Source organism: Triturus cristatus, chromosome 12, assembly GCF_964204655.1.
Source record: "Triturus cristatus chromosome 12, aTriCri1.1, whole genome shotgun sequence".
Lineage (NCBI taxonomy): Eukaryota > Metazoa > Chordata > Amphibia > Caudata > Salamandridae > Triturus > Triturus cristatus.
Window position 1 is genome coordinate 663,561,102 of NC_140595.1, and position 25,151 is coordinate 663,586,252.

Below are 25,151 nucleotides of genomic sequence, written 5' to 3' on the forward strand. Positions count from 1 at the left end.
ACACGTAGATCCTATAAGAAGTAAAGACTCTCTAGCAAGGGCCGTCCATACTCTGAGTTTAAACTTTACTTTTTGTGAAATGGTTTATGAAAAACAACACGGCTGCTCCAGGTGAGGCTCGAACTCACAACCTCGGCATGGCTCAGTGCAAGTACTGCTGTATAAGTACCAAGCGCTAACCTATTGCGCCACTGGAGCTCTCTCTTTTCACATCTCCCCAGGTGAGCCATCTACAGCTGACCAAGTAGATGACAGACACTGCTCCATCATTCACTGTGCAAGATCGACTCACATGCTAGCATGTTATCATGACTATTAAAAATACAGTCCTTAGATTCTATAATTGTCCTATAACATATGCTCTGTCTATTCAAAACCCCATAGAATTATATCTTGACAGTTCTGACAAAGTCTAGGGGAATCTTATGAATATTTGTAATTAGCACATAGTAAGAATTTCCCAAAAATGAAATGTAGGTCCCTAATTGGGGGAAGACGTGGAATGTGAGATCTTGCCTCAGCTGTTTTTTTTCTTTTTTAGGTACAGTATATTGACACTTCAGTACCTTTTGTGAAGCAAGGTTTCAGATGGGGCTGTAGGGCAGACGAGGTGGCCGAGTGGTTAAGGCGATGGACTGCTAATCCATTGTGCTCTGCACGCGTGGGTTCGAATCCCACCTTCGTCGGAAAGCCATCAGAGTCACTTTTGATGGCCAGCATTTCTTGTAGTATAATTACACTCTCTTTCAAGACAGAGCCAGGATCCGCTAGATGGGATCATCTGACTGTTCCATTTTAACAAATATGTCAAATAAAGTGAAGTATTTTGTGCGTAATAGAAATTAGATCTTTCATGGAGTTTCCAGAGGATTGCCTTTCACTCACTCCTGGCTTATTAACCAGTTTGGATAAATAGATTGATAAGAAAGCAGCTCTTACTCCTAAAGTTTAGGCCGTCTCAAATGAATGACTGTTAACATATGTCTGCCCCACAGAGACAGATCACTTCTAATAAGTGGGTTCTCTATATGTCACTGATTGCAGACATACTAACTAGAGCTATCGGTATGGTCTTGAATGTGAAAACTCTTATTTTCTCATATGAAAATGTAGTTTTTCATACTTCCAAGAAAAGTGCCTTAAGCATGGTCTTCAATGTGTGCGCGCACGTGGACATTCATATGCAACCACGTTTCCATACAGAGTCTCAAAATCATAGATATATTCATACCTCAGTAAGAATACATGTTGCAATTTACATCCTGCGTGCAGACTGGCCTTGTAGCTCAGTGGCATAGCACTGGTCTTGTAAACCAGGGGTCATGAGTTCAAGCCTCATCAGGGCCTTTTTACATGAGTCTTTCTGTATGTTGTTTTCAAGTCATTCTTCCCTGGAGTCACACCTTGCTTTAGGATTGCTTATTGCCAAGCTTCCCTTTCCTGCTTTCATATTATCAAGAAAATATCATGAAGATCATTGAATTATAAATTATTGCCTCACCCCTTCCGATCGCCTGACGAACGCCTGACAAACGCCATTCTCACCCTGCCGGGCAAAGCCAAATAAGCCATGCATATTTACAGTTCCTTTGAAAGGCAGAGCGAGGACTAGGACCTCTGTTCCGACTGAATCTGCATCCACAGAAAGGATGTTATAAGGCCCTACAAATTTCACCAAGGAGATGTGAAATTCTTCCCCCATAAAATACTTTTTTTCCCAGATACCCCGGCTCTTATGCAAATGAGGTTACTCCTCAAAACCCCACCCCCACTCACCATAAATATCCTTCTCTCCTGCTGTCCATTCAAATGATACAAGGTATCTTGTACATAGAGAGAAAGGGAGAATAGGCAGACTTGTGCTTCAAAGATTTGGTGACCTTGGATGGGTGGGTTGAATGAAGAAGTGAACCTGGTTTCTGGGAAAGGAGTATCGAGATGAAGATGAGGAAAAGTGAACATGGACCACATTCATAGGTTAGAGAAATACATTTAATAGGTTGAATGGTTTTGAAAAGTGAACTTCGAGCAGTAATTGTTGTTTTTTAAATTGCAAATAAATTAAAAATGAATGTGGGCTTGGAGGCACACTCTGAGCAGAAAAGCACCATAAGCTGCTATGGTGCAACTCAAGATGGTGAATAGAACCTTTAATATGATGATGCTCTTCTTTTGCTAGTTTTTTCGATTCACCTTTTATTGTAAGTAGCTGATACAGCATTTTTTGCAGCTCTTCAGTTTATGGTTATCATGTGAGAACACTGTTTTCATCATATTTATTATTCTACAAATGTATTTTTAAATGCACTGATGTGGTGTTTGCATGAAATGCAAGATGGCACATCATGGAATGTTTAAACTGAGCATCGCGTAGGATATGTGATATTTGGCACCCAGAGGAGTAGGACACGTAGATCCTATAAGAAGTAAAGACTCTCTAGCAAGGGCCGTCCATACTCTGAGTTTAAACTTTACTTTTTGTGAAATGGTTTATGAAAAACAACACGGCTGCTCCAGGTGAGGCTCGAACTCACAACCTCGGCATGGCTCAGTGCAAGTACTGCTGTATAAGTACCGCACGCTAACCGATTGCGCCACTGGAGCTCTCTCTTTTCACATCTCCCCAGGTGAGCCATCTACAGCTGACCAAGTAGATGACAGACACTGCTCCATCATTCACTGTGCAAGATCGACTCACATGCTAGCATGTTATCATGACTATTAAAAATACAGTCCAAACGGAATAGATTCTATAATTGTCCTATAACATATGCTCTGTCTATTCAAAACCCCATAGAATTATATCTTGACAGTTCTGACAAAGTCTAGGGGAATCTTATGAATATTTGTAATTAGCACATAGTAAGAATTTCCCAAAAATGAAATGTAGGTCCCTAATTGGGGGAAGACGTGGAATGTGAGATCTTGCCTCAGCTGTTTTTTTTCTTTTTTAGGTACAGTATATTGACACTTCAGTACCTTTTGTGAAGCAAGGTTTCAGATGGGGCTGTAGGGCAGACGAGGTGGCCGAGTGGTTTAGGCGATGGACTGCTAATCCATTGTGCTCTGCACACGTGGGTTCGAATCCCACCTTCGTCGGAAAGCCATCAGAGTCTCTTTTGATGGCCAGCATTTCTTGTAGTATAATTACACTCTCTTTCAAGACAGAGCCAGGATCCGCTAGATGGGATCATCTGACTGTTCCATTTTAACAAATATGTCAAATAAAGTGAAGTATTTTGTGCGTAATAGAAATTAGATCTTTCATGGAGTTTCCAGAGGATTGCCTTTCACTCACTCCTGGCTTATTAACCAGTTTGGATTAATAGATTGATAAGAAAGCAGCTCTTACTCCTAAAGTTTAGGCCGTCTCAAATGAATGACTGTTAACATATGTCTGCCCCACAGAGACAGATCACTTCTAATAAGTGGGTTCTCTATATGTCACTGATTGCAGACATACTAACTAGAGCTATCGGTATGGTCTTGAATGTGAAAACTCTTATTTTCTCATATGAAAATGTAGTTTTTCATACTTCCAAGAAAAGTGCCTTAAGCATGGTTTTCAATGTGTGCGCGCACGTGGACATTCATATGCAACTACGTTTCCATACAGAGTCTCAAAATCATAGATATATTCATACCTCAGTAAGAATACATGTTGCAATTTACATCCTGCGTGCAGACTGGCCTTGTAGCTCAGTGGCAGAGCACTGGTCTTGTAAACCAGGGGTCATGAGTTCAAGCCTCATCAGGGCCTTTTTACATGAGTCTTTCTGTATGTTGTTTTCAAGTCATTCTTCCCTGGAGTCACACCTTGCTTTAGGATTGCTTATTGCCAAGCTTCCCTTTCCTGCTTTCATATTATCAAGAAAATATCATGAAGATCATTGAATTATAAATTATTGCCTCACCCCTTCCGATCGCCTGACGAACGCCTGACAAATGCCATTCTCACCCTGCCGGGCAAAGCCAAATAAGCCATGCATATTTACAGTTCCTTTGAAAGGCAGAGCGAGGACTAGGACCTCTGTTCCGACTGAATCTGCATCCACAGAAAGGATGTTATAAGGCCCTACAAATTTCACCAAGGAGATGTGAAATTCTTCCCCCATAAAATACTTTTTTTCCCAGATACCCCGGCTCTTAGGCAAATGAGGTTACTCCTCAAAACCCCACCCCCACTCACCATAAATATCCTTCTCTCCTGCTGTCCATTCAAATGATACAAGGTATCTTGTACATAGAGAGAAAGGGAGAATAGGCAGACTTGTGCTTCAAAGATTTGGTGACCTTGGATGGGTGGGTTGAATGAAGAAGTGAACCTGGTTTCTGGGAAAGGAGTATCGAGATGAAGAAGAGGAAAAGTGAACATGGACCACATTCATAGGTTAGAGAAATACATTTAATAGGTTGAATGGTTTTGAAAAGTGAACTTCGAGCAGTAATTGTTGTTTTTTAAATTGCAAAGAAATTAAAAATGAATGTGGGATTGGAGGCACACTCTGAGCAGAAAAGCACCATAAGCTGCTATGGTGCAACTCAAGATGGTGAATAGAACCTTTAATATGATGATGCTCTTCTTTTGCTAGTTTTTTCGAGTCACCTTTTATTGTAAGTAGCTGATACAGCATTTTTTGCAGCTCTTCAGTTTATGGTTATCATGTGAGAACACTGTTTTCATCATATTTATTATTCTACAAATGTATTTTTAAATGCACTGATGTGGTGTTTGCATGAAATGCAAGATGGCACATCATGGAATGTTTAAACTGAGCATCGCGTAGGATATGTGATATTTGGCACCCAGAGGAGTAGGACACGTAGATCCTATAAGAAGTAAAGACTCTCTAGCAAGGGCCGTCCATACTCTGAGTTTAAACTTTACTTTTTGTGAAATGGTTTATGAAAAACAACACGGCTGCTCCAGGTGAGGCTCGAACTCACAACCTCGGCATGGCTCAGTGCAAGTACTGCTGTATAAGTACCGCGCGCTAACCGATTGCGCCACTGGAGCTCTCTCTTTTCACATCTCCCCAGGTGAGCCATCTACAGCTGACCAAGTAGATGACAGACACTGCTCCATCATTCACTGTGCAAGATCGACTCACATGCTAGCATGTTATCATGACTATTAAAAATACAGTCCAAACGGAATAGATTCTATAATTGTCCTATAACATATGCTCTGTCTATTCAAAACCCCATAGAATTATATCTTGACAGTTCTGACAAAGTCTAGGGGAATCTTATGAATATTTGTAATTAGCACATAGTAAGAATTTCCCAAAAATGAAATGTAGGTCCCTAATTGGGGGAAGACGTGGAATGTGAGATCTTGCCTCAGCTGTTTTTTTTCTTTTTTAGGTACAGTATATTGACACTTCAGTACCTTTTGTGAAGCAAGGTTTCAGATGGGGCTGTAGGGCAGACGAGGTGGCCGAGTGGTTAAGGCGCTGGACTGCTAATCCATTGTGCTCTGCACGCGTGGGTTCGAATCCCACCTTCGTCGGAAAGCCATCAGAGTCTCTTTTGATGGCCAGCATTTCTTGTAGTATAATTACACTCTCTTTCAAGACAGAGCCAGGATCCGCTAGATGGGATCATCTGACTGTTCCATTTTAACAAATATGTCAAATAAAGTGAAGTATTTTGTGCGTAATAGAAATTAGATCTTTCATGGAGTTTCCAGAGGATTGCCTTTCACTCACTCCTGGCTTATTAACCAGTTTGGATAAATAGATTGATAAGAAAGCAGCTCTTACTCCTAAAGTTTAGGCCGTCTCAAATGAATGACTGTTAACATATGTCTGCCCCACAGAGACAGATCACTTCTAATAAGTGGGTTCTCTATATGTCACTGATTGCAGACATACTAACTAGAGCTATCGGTATGGTCTTGAATGTGAAAACTCTTATTTTCTCATATGAAAATGTAGTTTTTCATACTTCCAAGAAAAGTGCCTTAAGCATGGTCTTCAATGTGTGCGCGCACGTGGACATTCATATGCAACTACGTTTCCATACAGAGTCTCAAAATCATAGCTATATTCATACCTCAGTAAGAATACATGTTGCAATTTACATCCTGCGTGCAGACTGGCCTTGTAGCTCAGTGGCAGAGCACTGGTCTTGTAAACCAGGGGTCATGAGTTCAAGCCTCATCAGGGCCTTTTTACATGAGTCTTTCTGTATGTTGTTTTCAAGTCATTCTTCCCTGGAGTCACACCTTGCTTTAGGATTGCTTATTGCCAAGCTTCCCTTTCCTGCTTTCATATTATCAAGAAAATATCATGAAGATCATTGAATTATAAATTATTGCCTCACCCCTTCCGATCGCCTGACGAACACCTGACAAACGCCATTCTCACCCTGCCGGGCAAGCCCTGCCGGGCAAAGCCAAATAAGCCATGCATATTTACAGTTCCTTTGAAAGGCAGAGCGAGGACTAGGACCTCTGTTCCGACTGAATCTGCATCCACAGAAAGGATGTTATAAGGCCCTACAAATTTCACCAAGGAGATGTGAAATTCTTCCCCCATAAAATACTTTTTTTCCCAGATACCCCGGCTCTTAGGCAAATGAGGTTACTCCTCAAAACCCCACCCCCACTCACCATAAATATCCTTCTCTCCTGCTGTCCATTCAAATGATACAAGGTATCTTGTACATAGAGAGAAAGGGAGAATAGGCAGACTTGTGCTTCAAAGATTTGGTGACCTTGGATGGGTGGGTTGAATGAAGAAGTGAACCTGGTTTCTGGGAAAGGAGTATCGAGATGAAGATGAGGAAAAGTGAACATGGACCACATTCATAGGTTAGAGAAATACATTTAATAGGTTGAATGGTTTTGAAAAGTGAACTTCGAGCAGTAATTGTTGTTTTTTAAATTGCAAATAAATTAAAAATGAATGTGGGATTGGAGGCACACTCTGAGCAGAAAAGCACCATAAGCTGCTATGGTGCAACTCAAGATGGTGAATAGAACCTTTATTATGATGATGCTCTTCTTTTGCTAGTTTTTTCGAGTCACCTTTTATTGTAAGTAGCTGATACAGCATTTTTTGCAGCTCTTCAGTTTATGGTTATCATGTGAGAACACTGTTTTCATCATATTTATTATTCTACAAATGTATTTTTAAATGCACTGATGTGGTGTTTGCATGAAATGCAAGATGGCACATCATGGAATGTTTAAACTGAGCATCGCGTAGGATATGTGATATTTGGCACCCAGAGGAGTAGGACACGTAGATCCTATAAGAAGTAAAGACTCTCTAGCAAGGGCCGTCCATACTCTGAGTTTAAACTTTACTTTTTGTGAAATGGTTTATGAAAAACAACACGGCTGCTCCAGGTGAGGCTCGAACTCACAACCTCGGCATGGCTCAGTGCAAGTACTGCTGTATAAGTACCAAGCGCTAACCGATTGCGCCACTGGAGCTCTCTCTTTTCACATCTCCCCAGGTGAGCCATCTACAGCTGACCAAGTAGATGACAGACACTGCTCCATCATTCACTGTGCAAGATCGACTCACATGCTAGCATGTTATCATGACTATTAAAAATACAGTCCTTAGATTCTATAATTGTCCTATAACATATGCTCTGTCTATTCAAAACCCCATAGAATTATATCTTGACAGTTCTGACAAAGTCTAGGGGAATCTTATGAATATTTGTAATTAGCACATAGTAAGAATTTCCCAAAAATGAAATGTAGGTCCCTAATTGGGGGAAGACGTGGAATGTGAGATCTTGCCTCAGCTGTTTTTTTTCTTTTTTAGGTACAGTATATTGACACTTCAGTACCTTTTGTGAAGCAAGGTTTCAGATGGGGCTGTAGGGCAGACGAGGTGGCCGAGTGGTTAAGGCGATGGACTGCTAATCCATTGTGCTCTGCACGCGTGGGTTCGAATCCCACCTTCGTCGGAAAGCCATCAGAGTCTCTTTTGATGGCCAGCATTTCTTGTAGTATAATTACACTCTCTTTCAAGACAGAGCCAGGATCCGCTAGATGGGATCATCTGACTGTTCCATTTTAACAAATATGTCAAATAAAGTGAAGTATTTTGTGCGTAATAGAAATTAGATCTTTCATGGAGTTTCCAGAGGATTGCCTTTCACTCACTCCTGGCTTATTAACCAGTTTGGATAAATAGATTGATAAGAAAGCAGCTCTTACTCCTAAAGTTTAGGCCGTCTCAAATGAATGACTGTTAACATATGTCTGCCCCACAGAGACAGATCACTTCTAATAAGTGGGTTCTCTATATGTCACTGATTGCAGACATACTAACTAGAGCTATCGGTATGGTCTTGAATGTGAAAACTCTTATTTTCTCATATGAAAATGTAGTTTTTCATACTTCCAAGAAAAGTGCCTTAAGCATGGTCTTCAATGTGTGCGCGCACGTGGACATTCATATGCAACTACGTTTCCATACAGAGTCTCAAAATCATAGATATATTCATACCTCAGTAAGAATACATGTTGCAATTTACATCCTGCGTGCAGACTGGCCTTGTAGCTCAGTGGCATAGCACTGGTCTTGTAAACCAGGGGTCATGAGTTCAAGCCTCATCAGGGCCTTTTTACATGAGTCTTTCTGTATGTTGTTTTCAAGTCATTCTTCCCTGGAGTCACACCTTGCTTTAGGATTGCTTATTGCCAAGCTTCCCTTTCCTGCTTTCATATTATCAAGAAAATATCATGAAGATCATTGAATTATAAATGATTGCCTCACCCCTTCCGATCGCCTGACGAACGCCTGACAAACGCCATTCTCACCCTGCCGGGCAAAGCCAAATAAGCCATGCATATTTACAGTTCCTTTGAAAGGCAGAGCGAGGACTAGGACCTCTGTTCCGACTGAATCTGCATCCACAGAAAGGATGTTATAAGGCCCTACAAATTTCACCAAGGAGATGTGAAATTCTTCCCCCATAAAATACTTTTTTTCCCAGATACCCCGGCTCTTAGGCAAATGAGGTTACTCCTCAAAACCCCACCCCCACTCACCATAAATATCCTTCTCTCCTGCTGTCCATTCAAATGATACAAGGTATCTTGTACATAGAGAGAAAGGGAGAATAGGCAGACTTGTGCTTCAAAGATTTGGTGACCTTGGATGGGTGGGTTGAATGAAGAAGTGAACCTGGTTTCTGGGAAAGGAGTATCGAGATGAAGATGAGGAAAAGTGAACATGGACCACATTCATAGGTTAGATAAATACATTTAATAGGTTGAATGGTTTTGAAAAGTGAACTTCGAGCAGTAATTGTTGTTTTTTAAATTGCAAAGAAATTAAAAATGAATGTGGGATTGGAGGCACACTCTGAGCAGAAAAGCACCATAAGCTGCTATGGTGCAACTCAAGATGGTGAATAGAACCTTTAATATGATGATGCTCTTCTTTTGCTAGTTTTTTCGAGTCACCTTTTATTGTAAGTAGCTGATACAGCATTTTTTGCAGCTCTTCAGTTTATGGTTATCATGTGAGAACACTGTTTTCATCATATTTATTATTCTACAAATGTATTTTTAAATGCACTGATGTGGTGTTTGCATGAAATGCAAGATGGCACATCATGGAATGTTTAAACTGAGCATCGCGTAGGATATGTGATATTTGGCACCCAGAGGAGTAGGACACGTAGATCCTATAAGAAGTAAAGACTCTCTAGCAAGGGCCGTCCATACTCTGAGTTTAAACTTTACTTTTTGTGAAATGGTTTATGAAAAACAACACGGCTGCTCCAGGTGAGGCTCGAACTCACAACCTCGGCATGGCTCAGTGCAAGTACTGCTGTATAAGTACCGCGCGCTAACCTATTGCGCCACTGGAGCTCTCTCTTTTCACATCTCCCCAGGTGAGCCATCTACAGCTGACCAAGTAGATGACAGGCACTGCTCCATCATTCACTGTGCAAGATCGACTCACATGCTAGCATGTTATCATGACTATTAAAAATACAGTCCAAACGGAATAGATTCTATAATTGTCCTATAACATATGCTCTGTCTATTCAAAACCCCATAGAATTATATCTTGACAGTTCTGACAAAGTCTAGGGGAATCTTATGAATATTTGTAATTAGCACATAGTAAGAATTTCCCAAAAATGAAATGTAGGTCCCTAATTGATGGAAGACGTGGAATGTGAGATCTTGCCTCAGCTTTTTTTTTTCTTTTTTAGTTACAGTATATTGACACTTCAGTACCTTTTGTGAAGCAAGGTTTCAGATGGGGCTGTAGGGCAGACGAGGTGGCCGAGTGGTTAAGGCGATGAACTGCTAATCCATTGTGCTCTGCACGCGTGGGTTCGAATCCCACCTTCGTCGGAAAGCCATCAGAGTCTCTTTTGATGGCCAGCATTTCTTGTAGTATAATTACACTCTCTTTCAAGACAGAGCCAGGATCCGCTAGATGGGATCATCTGACTGTTCCATTTTAACAAATATGTCAAATAAAGTGAAGTATTTTGCGCGTAATAGAAATTAGATCTTTCATGGAGTTTCCAGAGGATTGCCTTTCACTCACTCCTGGCTTATTAACCAGTTTGGATAAATAGATTGATAAGAAAGCAGCTCTTACTCCTAAAGTGTAGGCCGTCTCAAATGAATGACTGTTAACATATGTCTGCCCCACAGAGACAGATCACTTCTAATAAGTGGGTTCTCTATATGTCACTGATTGCAGACATACTAACTAGAGCTATCGGTATGGTCTTGAATGTGAAAACTCTTATTTTCTCATATGAAAATGTAGTTTTTCATACTTCCAAGAAAAGTGCCTTAAGCATGGTCTTCAATGTGTGCGCGCACGTGGACATTCATATGCAACTACGTTTCCATACAGAGTCTCAAAATCATAGATATATTCATACCTCAGTAAGAATACATGTTGCAATTTACATCCTGCGTGCAGACTGGCCTTGTAGCTCAGTGGCAGAGCACTGGTCTTGTAAATCAGGGGTCATGAGTTCAAGCCTCATCAGGGCCTTTTTACATGAGTCTTTCTGTATGTTGTTTTCAAGTCATTCTTCCCTGGAGTCACACCTTGCTTTAGGATTGCTTATTGCCAAGATTCCCTTTCCTGCTTTCATATTATCAAGAAAATATCATGAAGATCATTGAATTATAAATTATTGCCTCACCCCTTCCGATCGCCTGACGAACGCCTGACAAATGCCATTCTCACCCTGCCGGGCAAAGCCAAATAAGCCATGCATATTTACAGTTCCTTTGAAAGGCAGAGCGAGGACTAGGACCTCTGTTCCGACTGAATCTGCATCCACAGAAAGGATGTTATAAGGCCCTACAAATTTCACCAAGGAGATGTGAAATTCTTCCCCCATAAAATACTTTTTTTCCCAGATACCCCGGCTCTTAGGCAAATGAGGTTACTCCTCAAAACCCCACCCCCACTCACCATAAATATCCTTCTCTCCTGCTGCCCATTCAAATGATACAAGGTATCTTGTACATAGAGAGAAAGGGAGAATAGGCAGACTTGTGCTTCAAAGATTTGGTGACCTTGGATGGGTGGGTTGAATGAAGAAGTGAACCTGGTTTCTGGGAAAGGAGTATCGAGATGAAGATGAGGAAAAGTGAACATGGACCACATTCATAGGTTAGAGAAATACATTTAATAGGTTGAATGGTTTTGAAAAGTGAACATCGAGCAGTAATTGTTGTTTTTTAAATTGCAAATAAATTAAAAATGAATGTGGGATTGGAGGCACACTCTGAGCAGAAAAGCACCATAAGCTGCTATGGTGCAACTCAAGATGGTGAATAGAACCTTTAATATGATGATGCTCTTCTTTTGCTCGTTTTTTCGAGTCACCTTTTATTGTAAGTAGCTGATACAGCATTTTTTGCAGCTCTTCAGTTTATGGTTATCATGTGAGAACACTGTTTTCATCATATTTATTATTCTACAAATGTATTTTTAAATGCACTGATGTGGTGTTTGCATGAAATGCAAGATGGCACATCATGGAATGTTTAAACTGAGCATCGCGTAGGATATGTGATATTTGGCACCCAGAGGAGTAGGACACGTAGATCCTATAAGAAGTAAAGACTCTCTAGCAAGGGCCGTCCATACTCTGAGTTTAAACTTTACATTTTGTGAAATGGTTTATGAAAAACAACACGGCTGCTCCAGGTGAGGCTTGAACTCACAACCTCGGGATGGCTCAGTGCAAGTACTGCTGTATAAGTACCGCGCGCTAACCGATTGCGCCACTGGAGCTCTCTCTTTTCACATCTCCCCAGGTGAGCCATCTACAGCTGACCAAGTAGATGACAGACACTGCTCCATCATTCACTGTGCAAGATCGACTCACATGCTAGCATGTTATCATGACTATTAAAAATACAGTCCAAACGGAATAGATTCTATAATTGTCCTATAACATATGCTCTGTCTATTCAAAACCCCATAGAATTATATCTTGACAGTTCTGACAAAGTCTAGGGGAATCTTATGAATATTTGTAATTAGCACATAGTAAGAATTTCCCAAAAATGAAATGTAGGTCCCTAATTGGGGGAAGACGTGGAATGTGAGATCTTGCCTCAGCTGTTTTTTTTCTTTTTTAGGTACAGTATATTGACACTTCAGTACCTTTTGTGAAGCAAGGTTTCAGATGGGGCTGTAGGGCAGACGAGGTGGCCGAGTGGTTAAGGCGATGGACTGCTAATCCATTGTGCTCTGCACGCGTGGGTTCGAATCCCACCTTCGTCGGAAAGCCATCAGAGTCTCTTTTGATGGCCAGCATTTCTTGTAGTATAATTACACTCTCTTTCAAGACAGAGCCAGGATCCGCTAGATGGGATCATCTGACTGTTCCATTTTAACAAATATGTCAAATAAAGTGAAGTATTTTGTGCGTAATAGAAATTAGATCTTTCATGGAGTTTCCAGAGGATTGCCTTTCACTCACTCCTGGCTTATTAACCAGTTTGGATAAATAGATTGATAAGAAAGCAGCTCTTACTCCTAAAGTTTAGGCCGTCTCAAATGAATGACTGTTAACATATGTCTGCCCCACAGAGACAGATCACTTCTAATAAGTGGGTTCTCTATATGTCACTGATTGCAGACATACTAACTAGAGCTATCAGTATGGTCTTGAATGTGAAAACTCTTATTTTCTCATATGAAAATGTAGTTTTTCATACTTCCAAGAAAAGTGCCTTAAGCATGGTCTTCAATGTGTGCGCGCACGTGGACATTCATATGCAACTACGTTTCCATACAGAGTCTCAAAATCATAGATATATTCATACCTCAGTAAGAATACATGTTGCAATTTACATCCTGTGTGCAGACTGGCCTTGTAGCTCAGTGGCATAGCACTGGTCTTGTAAACCAGGGGTCATGAGTTCAAGCCTCATCAGGGCCTTTTTACATGAGTCTTTCTGTATGTTGTTTTCAAGTCATTCTTCCCTGGAGTCACACCTTGCTTTAGGATTGCTTATTGCCAAGCTTCCCTTTCCTGCTTTCATATTATCAAGAAAATATCATGAAGATCATTGAATTATAAATTATTGCCTCACCCCTTCCGATCGCCTGACGAACGCCTGACAAATGCCATTCACACCCTGCCGGGCAAAGCCAAATAAGCCATGCATATTTACAGTTCCTTTGAAAGGCAGAGTGAGGACTAGGACCTCTGTTCCGACTGAATCTGCATCCACAGAAAGGATGTTATAAGGCCCTACAAATTTCACCAAGGAGATGTGAAATTCTTCCCCCATAAAATACTTTTTTTCCCAGACACCCCGGCTCTTAGGCAAATGAGGTTACTCCTCAAAACCCCACCCCCACTCACCATAAATATCCTTCTCTCCTGCTGTCCATTCAAATGATACAAGGTATCTTGTACATAGAGAGAAAGGGAGAATAGGCAGACTTGTGCTTCAAAGATTTGGTGACCTTGGATGGGTGGGTTGAATGAAGAAGTGAACCTGGTTTCTGGGAAAGGAGTATCGAGATGAAGATGAGGAAAAGTGAACATGGACCACATTCATAGGTTAGAGAAATACATTTAATAGGTTGAATGGTTTTGAAAAGTGAACTTCGAGCAGTAATTGTTGTTTTTTAAATTGCAAAGAAATTAAAAATGAATGTGGGATTGGAGGCACACTCTGAGCAGAAAAGCACCATAAGCTGCTATGGTGCAACTCAAGATGGTGAATAGAACCTTTAATATGATGATGCTCTTCTTTTGCTAGTTTTTTCGAGTCACCTTTTATTGTAAGTAGCTGATACAGCATTTTTTGCAGCTCTTCAGTTTATGGTTATCATGTGAGAACACTGTTTTCATCATATTTATTATTCTACAAATGTATTTTTAAATGCACTGATGTGGTGTTTGCATGAAATGCAAGATGGCACATCATGGAATGTTTAAACTGAGCATCGCGTAGGATATGTGATATTTGGCACCCAGAGGAGTAGGACACGTAGATCCTATAAGAAGTAAAGACTCTCTAGCAAGGGCCGTCCATACTCTGAGTTTAAACTTTACTTTTTGTGAAATGGTTTATGAAAAACAACACGGCTGCTCCAGGTGAGGCTCGAACTCACAACCTCGGCATGGCTCAGTGCAAGTACTGCTGTATAAGTACCACGCGCTAACCGATTGCGCCACTGGAGCTCTCTCTTTTCACATCTCCCCAGGTGAGCCATCTACAGCTGACCAAGTAGATGACAGACACTGCTCCATCATTCACTGTGCAAGATCGACTCACATGCTAGCATGTTATCATGACTATTAAAAATACAGTCCAAACGGAATAGATTCTATAATTGTCCTATAACATATGCTCTGTCTATTCAAAACCCCATAGAATTATATCTTGACAGTTCTGACAAAGTCTAGGGGAATCTTATGAATATTTGTAATTAGCACATAGTAAGAATTTCCCAAAAATGAAATGTAGGTCCCTAATTGGGGGAAGACGTGGAATGTGAGATCTTGCCTCAGCTGTTTTTTTTCTTTTTTACGTACAGTATATTGACACTTCAGTACCTTTTGTGAAGCAAGGTTTCAGATGGGGCTGTAGGGCAGACGAGGTGGCCGAGTGGTTAAGGCGATGGACTGCTAATCCATTGTGCTCTGCACGCGTGGGTTCGAATCCCACCTTCGTCGGAAAGCCATCAGAGTCTCTTTTGATGGCCAGCATTTCTTGTAGTATAATTGCACTCTCTTTCAAGACAGAGCCAGGATCCGCTAGATGGGATCATCTGACTGTTCTATTTTAACAAATATGTCAAATAAAGTGAAGTATTTTGTGCGTAATAGAAATTAGATCTTTCATGGAGTTTCCAGAGGATTGCCTTTCACTCACTCCTGGCTTATTAACCAGTTTGGATAAATAGATTGATAAGAAAGCAGCTCTTACTCCTAAAGTTTAGGCCGTCTCAAATGAATGACTGTTAACATATGTCTGCCCCACAGAGACAGATCACTTCTAATAAGTGGGTTCTCTATATGTCACTGATTGCAGACATACTAACTAGAGCTATCGGTATGGTCTTGAATGTGAAAACTCTTATTTTCTCATATGAAAATGTAGTTTTTCATACTTCCAAGAAAAGTGCCTTAAGCATGGTCTTCAATGTGTGCGCGCACGTGGACATTCATATGCAACTACGTTTCCATACAGAGTCTCAAAATCATAGATATATTCATACCTCAGTAAGAATACATGTTGCAATTTACATCCTGTGTGCAGACTGGCCTTGTAGCTCACTGGCAGAGCACTGGTCTTGTAAACCAGGGGTCATGAGTTCAAGCCTCATCAGGGCCTTTTTACATGAGTCTTTCTGTATGTTGTTTTCAAGTCATTCTTCCCTGGAGTCACACCTTGCTTTAGGATTGCTTATTGCCAAGCTTCCCTTTCCTGCTTTCATATTATCAAGAAAATATCATGAAGATCATTGAATTATAAATTATTGCCTCACCCCTTCCGATCGCCTGACGAACACCTGACAAATGCCATTCTCACCCTGCCGGGCAAGCCCTGCCGGGCAAAGCCAAATAAGCCATGCATATTTACAGTTCCTTTGAAAGGCAGAGCGAGGACTAGGACCTCTGTTCCGACTGAATCTGCATCCACAGAAAGGATGTTATAAGGCCCTACAAATTTCACCAAGGAGATGTGAAATTCTTCCCCCATAAAATACTTTTTTTCCCCAGATACCCCGGCTCTTAGGCAAATGAGGTTACTCCTCAAAACCCCACCCCCACTCACCATAAATATCCTTCTCTCCTGCTGTCCATTCAAATGATACAAGGTATCTTGTACATAGAGAGAAAGGGAGAATAGGCAGACTTGTGCTTCAAAGATTTGGTGACCTTGGATGGGTGGGTTGAATGAAGAAGTGAACCTGGTTTCTGGGAAAGGAGTATCGAGATGAAGATGAGGAAAAGTGAACATGGACCACATTCATAGGTTAGAGAAATACATTTAATAGGTTGAATGGTTTTGAAAAGTGAACTTCGAGCAGTAATTGTTGTTTTTTAAATTGCAAATAAATTAAAAATGAATGTGGGATTGGAGGCACACTCTGAGCAGAAAAGCACCATAAGCTGCTATGGTGCAACTCAAGATGGTGAATAGAACCTTTAATATGATGATGCTCTTCTTTTGCTAGTTTTTTCGAGTCACCTTTTATTGTAAGTAGCTGATACAGCATTTTTTGCAGCTCTTCAGTTTATGGTTATCATGTGAGAACACTGTTTTCATCATATTTATTATTCTACAAATGTATTTTTAAACGCACTGATGTGGTGTTTGCATGAAATGCAAGATGGCACATCATGGAATGTTTAAACTGAGCATCGCGTAGGATATGTGATATTTGGCACCCAGAGGAGTAGGACACGTAGATCCTATAAGAAGTAAAGACTCTCTAGCAAGGGCCGTCCATACTCTGAGTTTAAACTTTACTTTTTGTGAAATGGTTTATGAAAAACAACACGGCTGCTCCAGGTGAGGCTCGAACTCACAACCTCAGCATGGCTCAGTGCAAGTACTGCTGTATAAGTACCGCGCGCTAACCGATTGCGCCACTGGAGCTCTCTCTTTTCACATCTCCCCAGGTGAGCCATCTACAGCTGACCAAGTAGATGACAGACACTGCTCCATCATTCACTGTGCAAGATCGACTCACATGCTAGCATGTTATCATGACTATTAAAAATACAGTCCTTAGATTCTATAATTGTCCTATAACATATGCTCTGTCTATTCAAAACCCCATAGAATTATATCTTGACAGTTCTGACAAAGTCTAGGGGAATCTTATGAATATTTGTAATTAGCACATAGTAAGAATTTCCCAAAAATGAAATGTAGGTCCCTAATTGGGGGAAGACGTGGAATGTGAGATCTTGCCTCAGCTGTTTTTTTTCTTTTTTAGGTACAGTATATTGACACTTCAGTACCTTTTGTGAAGCAAGGTTTCAGATGGGGCTGTAGGGCAGACGAGGTGGCTGAGTGGTTAAGGCGATGGACTGCTAATCCATTGTGCTCTGCACGCGTGGGTTCGAATCCCACCTTCGTCGGAAAGCCATCAGAGTCTCTTTTGATGGCCAGCATTTCTTGTAGTATAATTACACTCTCTTTCAAGACAGAGCCAGGATCCGCTAGATGGGATCATCTGACTGTTCCATTTTAACAAATATGTCAAATAAAGTGAAGTATTTTGTGCGTAATAGAAATTAGATCTTTCATGGAGTTTCCAGAGGATTGCCTTTCACTCACTCCTGGCTTATTAACCAGTTTGGATAAATAGATTGATAAGAAAGCAGCTCTTACTCCTAAAGTTTAGGCCGTCTCAAATGAATGACTGTTAACATATGTCTGCCCCACAGAGACAGATCACTTCTAATAAGTGGGTTCTCTATATGTCACTGATTGCAGACATACTAACTAGAGCTATCGGTATGGTCTTGAATGTGAAAACTCTTATTTTCTCATATGAAAATGTAGTTTTTCATACTTCCAAGAAAAGTGCCTTAAGCATGGTCTTCAATGTGTGCACGCACGTGGACATTCATATGCAACTACGTTTCCATACAGAGTCTCAAAATCATAGATATATTCATACCTCAGTAAGAATACATGTTGCAATTTACATCCTGCGTGCAGACTGGCCTTGTAGCTCAGTGGCATAGCACTGGTCTTGTAAACCAGGGGTCATGAGTTCAAGCCTCATCAGGGCCTTTTTACATGAGTCTTTCTGTATGTTGTTTTCAAGTCATTCTTCCCTGGAGTCACACCTTGCTTTGGATTGCTTATTGCCAAGCTTCCCTTTCCTGCTTTCATATTATCAAGAAAATATCATGAAGATCATTGAATTATAAATTATTGCCTCACCCCTTCCGATCGCCTCACGAACGCCTGACAAACGCCATTCTCACCCTGCCGGGCAAAGCCAAATAAGCCATGCATATTTACAGTTCCTTTGAAAGGCAGAGCGAGGACTAGGACCTCTGTTCCGACTGAATCTGCATCCACAGAAAGGATGTTATAAGGCCCTACAAATTTCACCAAGGAGATGTGAAATTCTTCCCCCATAAAATACTTTTTTTCCCAGATACCCCGGCTCTTAGGCAAATGAGGTTACTCCTCAAAACCCCACCCCCACTCACCATAAATATCCTTCTCTCCTACTGTCCATTCAAATGATACAAGGTATCTTGTACATAGAGAGAAAGGGAGAATAGGCAGACTTGTGCTTCAAAGATTTGGTGACCTTGGATGGGTGGGTTGAATGAAGAAGTGAACCTGGTTTCTGGGAAAGGAGTATCGAGATGAAGATGAGGAAAAGTGAACATGGACCACATTCATAGGTTAGAGAAATACATTTAATAGGTTGAATGGTTTTGAAAAGTGAACTTCGAGCAGTAATTGTTGTTTTTTAAATTGCAAATAAATTAAAAATGAATGTGGGATTGGAGGCACACTCTGAGCAGAAAAGCACCATAAGCTGCTATGGTGCAACTCAAGATGGTGAATAGAACCTTTAATATGATGATGCTCTTCTTTTGCTAGTTTTTTCGAGTCACCTTTTATTGTAAGTAGCTGATACAGCATTTTTTGCAGCTCTTCAGTTTATGGTTATCATGTGAGAACACTGTTTTCATCATATTTATTATTCTACAAATGTATTTTTAAATGCACTGATGTGGTGTTTGCATGAAATGCAAGATGGCACATCATGGAATGTTTAAACTGAGCATCGCGTAGGATATGTGATATTTGGCACCCAGAGGAGTAGGACACGTAGATCCTATAAGAAGTAAAGACTCTCTAGCAAGGGCCGTCCATACTCTGAGTTTAAACTTTACTTTTTGTGAAATGGTTTATGAAAAACAACACGGCTGCTCCAGGTGAGGCTCGAACTCACAACCTCGGCATGGCTCAGTGCAAGTACTGCTGTATAAGTACCGCGCGCTAACCGATTGCGCCACTGGAGCTCTCTCTTTTCACATCTCCCCAGGTGAGCCATCTACAGCTGACCAAGTAGATGACAGACACTGCTCCATCATTCACTGTGCAAGATCGACTCACATGCTAGCATGTTATCATGACTATTAAAAATACAGTCCAAACGGAATAGATTCTATAATTGTCCTATAACATATGCTCTGTCTATTCAAAACCCCATAGAATTATATCTTGACAGTTCTGACAAAGTCTAGGGGAATCTTATGAATATTTGTAATTAGCACATAGTAAGAATTTCCCAAAAATGAAATGTAGGTCCCTAATTGGGGGAAGACGTGGAATGTGAGATCTTGCCTCAGCTGTTTTTTTTCTTTTTTAGGTACAGTATATTGACACTTCAGTACCTTTTGTGAAGCAAGGTTTCAGATGGGGCTGTAGGGCAGACGAGGTGGCCGAGTGGTTAAGGCGATGGACTGCTAATCCATTGTGCTCTGCACGCGTGGGTTCGAATCCCACCTTCGTCGGAAAGCCATCAGACTCTCTTTTGATGGCCAGCATTTCTTGTAGTATAATTACACTCTCTTTCAAGACAGAGCCAGGATCCGCTAGATGGGATCATCTGACTGTTCTATTTTAACAAATATGTCAAATAAAGTGAAGTATTTTGTGCGTAATAGAAATTAGATCTTTCATGGAGTTTCCAGAGGATTGCCTTTCACTCACTCCTGGCTTATTAACCAGTTTGGATAAATAGATTGATAAGAAAGCAGCTCTTACTCCTAAAGTTTAGGCCATCTCAAATGAATGACTGTTAACATATGTCTGCCCCACAGAGACAGATCACTTCTAATAAGTGGGTTCTCTATATGTCACTGATTGCAGACATACTAACTAGAGCTATCGGTATGGTCTTGAATGTGAAAACTCTTATTTTCTCATATGAAAATGTAGTTTTTCATACTTCCAAGAAAAGTGCCTTAAGCATGGTCTTCAATGTGTGCGCGCACGTGGACATTCATATGCAACTACGTTTCCATACAGAGTCTCAAAATCATAGATATATTCATACCTCAGTAAGAATACATGTTGCAATTTACATCCTGCGTGCAGACTGGCCTTGTAGCTCAGTGGCAGAGCACTGGTCTTGTAAACCAGGGGTCATGAGTTCAAGCCTCATCAGGGCCTTTTTACATGAGTCTTTCTGTATGTTGTTTTCAAGTCATTCTTCCCTGGAGTCACACCTTGCTTTGGATTGCTTATTGCCAAGCTTCCCTTTCCTGCTTTCATATTATCAAGAAAATATCATGAAGATCATTGAATTATAAATTATTGCCTCACCCCTTCCGATCGCCTCACGAACGCCTGACAAACGCCATTCTCACCCTGCCGGGCAAAGCCAAATAAGCCATGCATATTTACAGTTCCTTTGAAAGGCAGAGCGAGGACTAGGACCTCTGTTCCGACTGAATCTGCATCCACAGAAAGGATGTTATAAGGCCCTACAAATTTCACCAAGGAGATGTGAAATTCTTCCCCCATAAAATACTTTTTTTCCCAGATACCCCGGCTCTTAGGCAAATGAGGTTACTCCTCAAAACCCCACCCCCACTCACCATAAATATCCTTCTCTCCTACTGTCCATTCAAATGATACAAGGTATCTTGTACATAGAGAGAAAGGGAGAATAGGCAGACTTGTGCTTCAAAGATTTGGTGACCTTGGATGGGTGGGTTGAATGAAGAAGTGAACCTGGTTTCTGGGAAAGGAGTATCGAGATGAAGATGAGGAAAAGTGAACATGGACCACATTCATAGGTTAGAGAAATACATTTAATAGGTTGAATGGTTTTGAAAAGTGAACTTCGAGCAGTAATTGTTGTTTTTTAAATTGCAAAGAAATTAAAAATGAATGTGGGATTGGAGGCACACTCTGAGCAGAAAAGCACCATAAGCTGCTATGGTGCAACTCAAGATGGTGAATAGAACCTTTAATATGATGATGCTCTTCTTTTGCTAGTTTTTTCGAGTCACCTTTTATTGTAAGTAGCTGATACAGCATTTTTTGCAGCTCTTCAGTTTATGGTTATCATGTGAGAACACTGTTTTCATCATATTTATTATTCTACAAATGTATTTTTAAATGCACTGATGTGGTGTTTGCATGAAATGCAAGATGGCACATCATGGAATGTTTAAACTGAGCATCGCGTAGGATATGTGATATTTGGCACCCAGAGGAGTAGGACACGTAGATCCTATAAGAAGTAAAGACTCTCTTGCAAGGGCCGTCCATACTGAGTTTAAACTTTACTTTTTGTGAAATGGTTTATGAAAAACAACACGGCTGCTCCAGGTGAGGCTCGAACTCACAACCTCGGCATGGCTCAGTGCAAGTACTGCTGTATAAGTACCGCGCGCTAACCGATTGCGCCACTGGAGCTCTCTCTTTTCACATCTCCCCAGGTGAGCCATCTACAGCTGACCAAGTAGATGACAGACACTGCTCCATCATTCACTGTGCAAGATCGACTCACATGCTAGCATGTTATCATGACTATTAAAAATACAGTCCAAACGGAATAGATTCTATAATTGTCCTATAACATATGCTCTGTCTATTCAAAACCCCATAGAATTATATCTTGACAGTTCTGACAAAGTCTAGGGGAATCTTATGAATATTTGTAATTAGCACATAGTAAGAATTTCCCAAAAATGAAATGTAGGTCCCTAATTGGGGGAAGACGTGGAATGTGAGATCTTGCCTCAGCTGTTTTTTTTCTTTTTTAGGTACAGTATATTGACACTTCAGTACCTTTTGTGAAGCAAGGTTTCAGATGGGGCTGTAGGGCAGACGAGGTGGCCGAGTGGTTAAGGCGATGGACTGCTAATCCATTGTGCTCTGCACGCGTGGGTTCGAATCCCACCTTCGTCGGAAAGCCATCAGACTCTCTTTTGATGGCCAGCATTTCTTGTAGTATAATTACACTCTCTTTCAAGACAGAGCCAGGATCCGCTAGATGGGATCATCTGACTGTTCTATTTTAACAAATATGTCAAATAAAGTGAAGTATTTTGTGCGTAATAGAAATTAGATCTTTCATGGAGTTTCCAGAGGATTGCCTTTCACTCACTCCTGGCTTATTAACCAGTTTGGATAAATAGATTGATAAGAAAGCAGCTCTTACTCCTAAAGTTTAGGCCGTCTCAAATGAATGACTGTTAACATATGTCTGCCCCACAGAGACAGATCACTTCTAATAAGTGGGTTCTCTATATGTCACTGATTGCAGACATACTAACTAGAGCTATCGGTATGGTCTTGAATGTGAAAACTCTTATTTTCTCATATGAAAATGTAGTTTTTCATACTTCCAAGAAAAGTGCCTTAAGCATGGTCTTCAATGTGTGCGCGCACGTGGACATTCATATGCAACTACGTTTCCATACAGAGTCTCAAAATCATAGATATATTCATACCTCAGTAAGAATACATGTTGCAATTTACATCCTGTGTGCAGACTGGCCTTGTAGCTCAGTGGCAGAGCACTGGTCTTGTAAACCAGGGGTCATGAGTTCAAGCCTCATCAGGGCCTTTTTACATGAGTCTTTCTGTATGTTGTTTTCAAGTCATTCTTCCCTGGAGTCACACCTTGCTTTAGGATTGCTTATTGCCAAGCTTCCCTTTCCTGCTTTCATATTATCAAGAAAATATCATGAAGATCATTGAATTATAAATTATTGCCTCACCCCTTCCGATCGCCTGACGAACGCCTGACAAACGCCATTCTCACCCTGCCGGGCAAAGCCAAATAAGCCATGCATATTTACAGTTCCTTTGAAAGGCAGAGCGAGGACTAGGACCTCTGTTCCGACTGAATCTGCATCCACAGAAAGGATGTTATAAGGCCCTACAAATTTCACCAAGGAGATGTGAAATTCTTCCCCCATAAAATACTTTTTTTCCCAGATACCCCGGCTCTTAGGCAAATGAGGTTACTCCTCAAAACCCCACCCCCACTCACCATAAATATCCTTCTCTTCTGCTGTCCATTCAAATGATACAAGGTATCTTGTACATAGAGAGAAAGGGAGAATAGGCAGACTTGTGCTTCAAAGATTTGGTGACCTTGGATGGGTGGGTTGAATGAAGAAGTGAACCTGGTTTCTGGGAAAGGAGTATCGAGATGAAGATGAGGAAAAGTGAACATGGACCACATTCATAGGTTAGAGAAATACATTTAATAGGTTGAATGGTTTTGAAAAGTGAACTTCGAGCAGTAATTGTTGTTTTTTAAATTGCAAATAAATTAAAAATGAATGTGGGATTGGAGGCACACTCTGAGCAGAAAAGCACCATAAGCTGCTATGGTGCAACTCAAGATGGTGAATAGAACCTTTAATATGATGATGCTCTTCTTTTGCTAGTTTTTTCGAGTCACCTTTTATTGTAAGTAGCTGATACAGCATTTTTTGCAGCTCTTCAGTTTATGGTTATCATGTGAGAACACTGTTTTCATCATATTTATTATTCTACAAATGTATTTTTAAATGCACTGATGTGGTGTTTGCATGAAATGCAAGATGGCACATCATGGAATGTTTAAACTGAGCATCGCGTAGGATATGTGATATTTGGCACCCAGAGGAGTAGGACACGTAGATCCTATAAGAAGTAAAGACTCTCTAGCAAGGGCCGTCCATACTCTGAGTTTAAACTTTACTTTTTGTGAAATGGTTTATGAAAAACAACACGGCTGCTCCAGGTGAGGCTCGAACTCACAACCTCGGCATGGCTCAGTGCAAGTACTGCTGTATAAGTACCGCGCGCTAACCGATTGCGCCACTGGAGCTCTCTCTTTTCACATCTCCCCAGGTGAGCCATCTACAGCTGACCAAGTAGATGACAGACACTGCTCCATCATTCACTGTGCAAGATCGACTCACATGCTAGCATGTTATCATGACTATTAAAAATACAGTCCAAACGGAATAGATTCTATAATTGTCCTATAACATATGCTCTGTCTATTCAAAACCCCATAGAATTATATCTTGACAGTTCTGACAAAGTCTAGGGGAATCTTATGAATATTTGTAATTAGCACATAGTAAGAATTTCCCAAAAATGAAATGTAGGTCCCTAATTGGGGGAAGACGTGGAATGTGAGATCTTGCCTCAGCTGTTTTTTTTCTTTTTTAGGTACAGTATATTGACACTTCAGTACCTTTTGTGAAGCAAGGTTTCAGATGGGGCTGTAGGGCAGACGAGGTGGCCGAGTGGTTAAGGCGATGGACTGCTAATCCATTGTGCTCTGCACGCGTGGGTTCGAATCCCACCTTCGTCGGAAAGCCATCAGACTCTCTTTTGATGGCCAGCATTTCTTGTAGTATAATTACACTCTCTTTCAAGACAGAGCCAGGATCCGCTAGATGGGATCATCTGACTGTTCTATTTTAACAAATATGTCAAATAAAGTGAAGTATTTTGTGCGTAATAGAAATTAGATCTTTCATGGAGTTTCCAGAGGATTGCCTTTCACTCACTCCTGGCTTATTAACCAGTTTGGATAAATAGATTGATAAGAAAGCAGCTCTTACTCCTAAAGTTTAGGCCATCTCAAATGAATGACTGTTAACATATGTCTGCCCCACAGAGACAGATCACTTCT

General features: G+C 40.8%; 20 non-coding genes across 20 annotated transcripts; 11 read left to right on the forward strand and 9 right to left on the reverse strand.

The window, feature by feature from the left end:
• Window positions 1-604: 604 nt before the first annotated feature.
• Window positions 605-686, forward strand: TRNAS-GCU (transfer RNA serine (anticodon GCU)). Its single transcript has one exon. It is a non-coding gene; the product is annotated as a tRNA-Ser (tRNA).
• A 1,823-nt stretch (window positions 687-2,509) lies between these two features.
• Window positions 2,510-2,604, reverse strand: TRNAI-UAU (transfer RNA isoleucine (anticodon UAU)). The gene is made up of 2 exons: window positions 2,567-2,604; window positions 2,510-2,545 (listed from the first exon to the last, which is right to left on the reverse strand). It is a non-coding gene; the product is annotated as a tRNA-Ile (tRNA).
• A 1,084-nt stretch (window positions 2,605-3,688) lies between these two features.
• On the forward strand, window positions 3,689-3,760 carry TRNAT-UGU (transfer RNA threonine (anticodon UGU)). Its single transcript has one exon. It is a non-coding gene; the product is annotated as a tRNA-Thr (tRNA).
• A 1,162-nt stretch (window positions 3,761-4,922) lies between these two features.
• On the reverse strand, window positions 4,923-5,017 carry TRNAI-UAU (transfer RNA isoleucine (anticodon UAU)). Its single transcript has 2 exons — window positions 4,980-5,017; window positions 4,923-4,958 (listed from the first exon to the last, which is right to left on the reverse strand). It is a non-coding gene; the product is annotated as a tRNA-Ile (tRNA).
• A 1,084-nt stretch (window positions 5,018-6,101) lies between these two features.
• TRNAT-UGU (transfer RNA threonine (anticodon UGU)) lies at window positions 6,102-6,173 on the forward strand. The gene has a single exon. It is a non-coding gene; the product is annotated as a tRNA-Thr (tRNA).
• Window positions 6,174-7,349: 1,176 nt separating this feature from the next.
• Window positions 7,350-7,444, reverse strand: TRNAI-UAU (transfer RNA isoleucine (anticodon UAU)). The gene is made up of 2 exons: window positions 7,407-7,444; window positions 7,350-7,385 (listed from the first exon to the last, which is right to left on the reverse strand). It is a non-coding gene; the product is annotated as a tRNA-Ile (tRNA).
• A 406-nt stretch (window positions 7,445-7,850) lies between these two features.
• Window positions 7,851-7,932, forward strand: TRNAS-GCU (transfer RNA serine (anticodon GCU)). Its single transcript has one exon. It is a non-coding gene; the product is annotated as a tRNA-Ser (tRNA).
• A 1,823-nt stretch (window positions 7,933-9,755) lies between these two features.
• On the reverse strand, window positions 9,756-9,850 carry TRNAI-UAU (transfer RNA isoleucine (anticodon UAU)). The gene is made up of 2 exons: window positions 9,813-9,850; window positions 9,756-9,791 (listed from the first exon to the last, which is right to left on the reverse strand). It is a non-coding gene; the product is annotated as a tRNA-Ile (tRNA).
• A 2,826-nt stretch (window positions 9,851-12,676) lies between these two features.
• TRNAS-GCU (transfer RNA serine (anticodon GCU)) lies at window positions 12,677-12,758 on the forward strand. Its single transcript has one exon. It is a non-coding gene; the product is annotated as a tRNA-Ser (tRNA).
• A 1,823-nt stretch (window positions 12,759-14,581) lies between these two features.
• TRNAI-UAU (transfer RNA isoleucine (anticodon UAU)) lies at window positions 14,582-14,676 on the reverse strand. Its single transcript has 2 exons — window positions 14,639-14,676; window positions 14,582-14,617 (listed from the first exon to the last, which is right to left on the reverse strand). It is a non-coding gene; the product is annotated as a tRNA-Ile (tRNA).
• Window positions 14,677-15,089: 413 nt separating this feature from the next.
• Window positions 15,090-15,171, forward strand: TRNAS-GCU (transfer RNA serine (anticodon GCU)). The gene has a single exon. It is a non-coding gene; the product is annotated as a tRNA-Ser (tRNA).
• Window positions 15,172-17,009: 1,838 nt separating this feature from the next.
• TRNAI-UAU (transfer RNA isoleucine (anticodon UAU)) lies at window positions 17,010-17,104 on the reverse strand. The gene is made up of 2 exons: window positions 17,067-17,104; window positions 17,010-17,045 (listed from the first exon to the last, which is right to left on the reverse strand). It is a non-coding gene; the product is annotated as a tRNA-Ile (tRNA).
• Window positions 17,105-19,414: 2,310 nt separating this feature from the next.
• On the reverse strand, window positions 19,415-19,509 carry TRNAI-UAU (transfer RNA isoleucine (anticodon UAU)). The gene is made up of 2 exons: window positions 19,472-19,509; window positions 19,415-19,450 (listed from the first exon to the last, which is right to left on the reverse strand). It is a non-coding gene; the product is annotated as a tRNA-Ile (tRNA).
• A 413-nt stretch (window positions 19,510-19,922) lies between these two features.
• TRNAS-GCU (transfer RNA serine (anticodon GCU)) lies at window positions 19,923-20,004 on the forward strand. The gene has a single exon. It is a non-coding gene; the product is annotated as a tRNA-Ser (tRNA).
• A 589-nt stretch (window positions 20,005-20,593) lies between these two features.
• TRNAT-UGU (transfer RNA threonine (anticodon UGU)) lies at window positions 20,594-20,665 on the forward strand. Its single transcript has one exon. It is a non-coding gene; the product is annotated as a tRNA-Thr (tRNA).
• A 1,159-nt stretch (window positions 20,666-21,824) lies between these two features.
• TRNAI-UAU (transfer RNA isoleucine (anticodon UAU)) lies at window positions 21,825-21,919 on the reverse strand. Its single transcript has 2 exons — window positions 21,882-21,919; window positions 21,825-21,860 (listed from the first exon to the last, which is right to left on the reverse strand). It is a non-coding gene; the product is annotated as a tRNA-Ile (tRNA).
• A 413-nt stretch (window positions 21,920-22,332) lies between these two features.
• TRNAS-GCU (transfer RNA serine (anticodon GCU)) lies at window positions 22,333-22,414 on the forward strand. The gene has a single exon. It is a non-coding gene; the product is annotated as a tRNA-Ser (tRNA).
• Window positions 22,415-23,003: 589 nt separating this feature from the next.
• On the forward strand, window positions 23,004-23,075 carry TRNAT-UGU (transfer RNA threonine (anticodon UGU)). The gene has a single exon. It is a non-coding gene; the product is annotated as a tRNA-Thr (tRNA).
• Window positions 23,076-24,237: 1,162 nt separating this feature from the next.
• TRNAI-UAU (transfer RNA isoleucine (anticodon UAU)) lies at window positions 24,238-24,332 on the reverse strand. The gene is made up of 2 exons: window positions 24,295-24,332; window positions 24,238-24,273 (listed from the first exon to the last, which is right to left on the reverse strand). It is a non-coding gene; the product is annotated as a tRNA-Ile (tRNA).
• Window positions 24,333-24,745: 413 nt separating this feature from the next.
• TRNAS-GCU (transfer RNA serine (anticodon GCU)) lies at window positions 24,746-24,827 on the forward strand. The gene has a single exon. It is a non-coding gene; the product is annotated as a tRNA-Ser (tRNA).
• The last annotated feature ends 324 nt before the right edge of the window (window positions 24,828-25,151 follow it).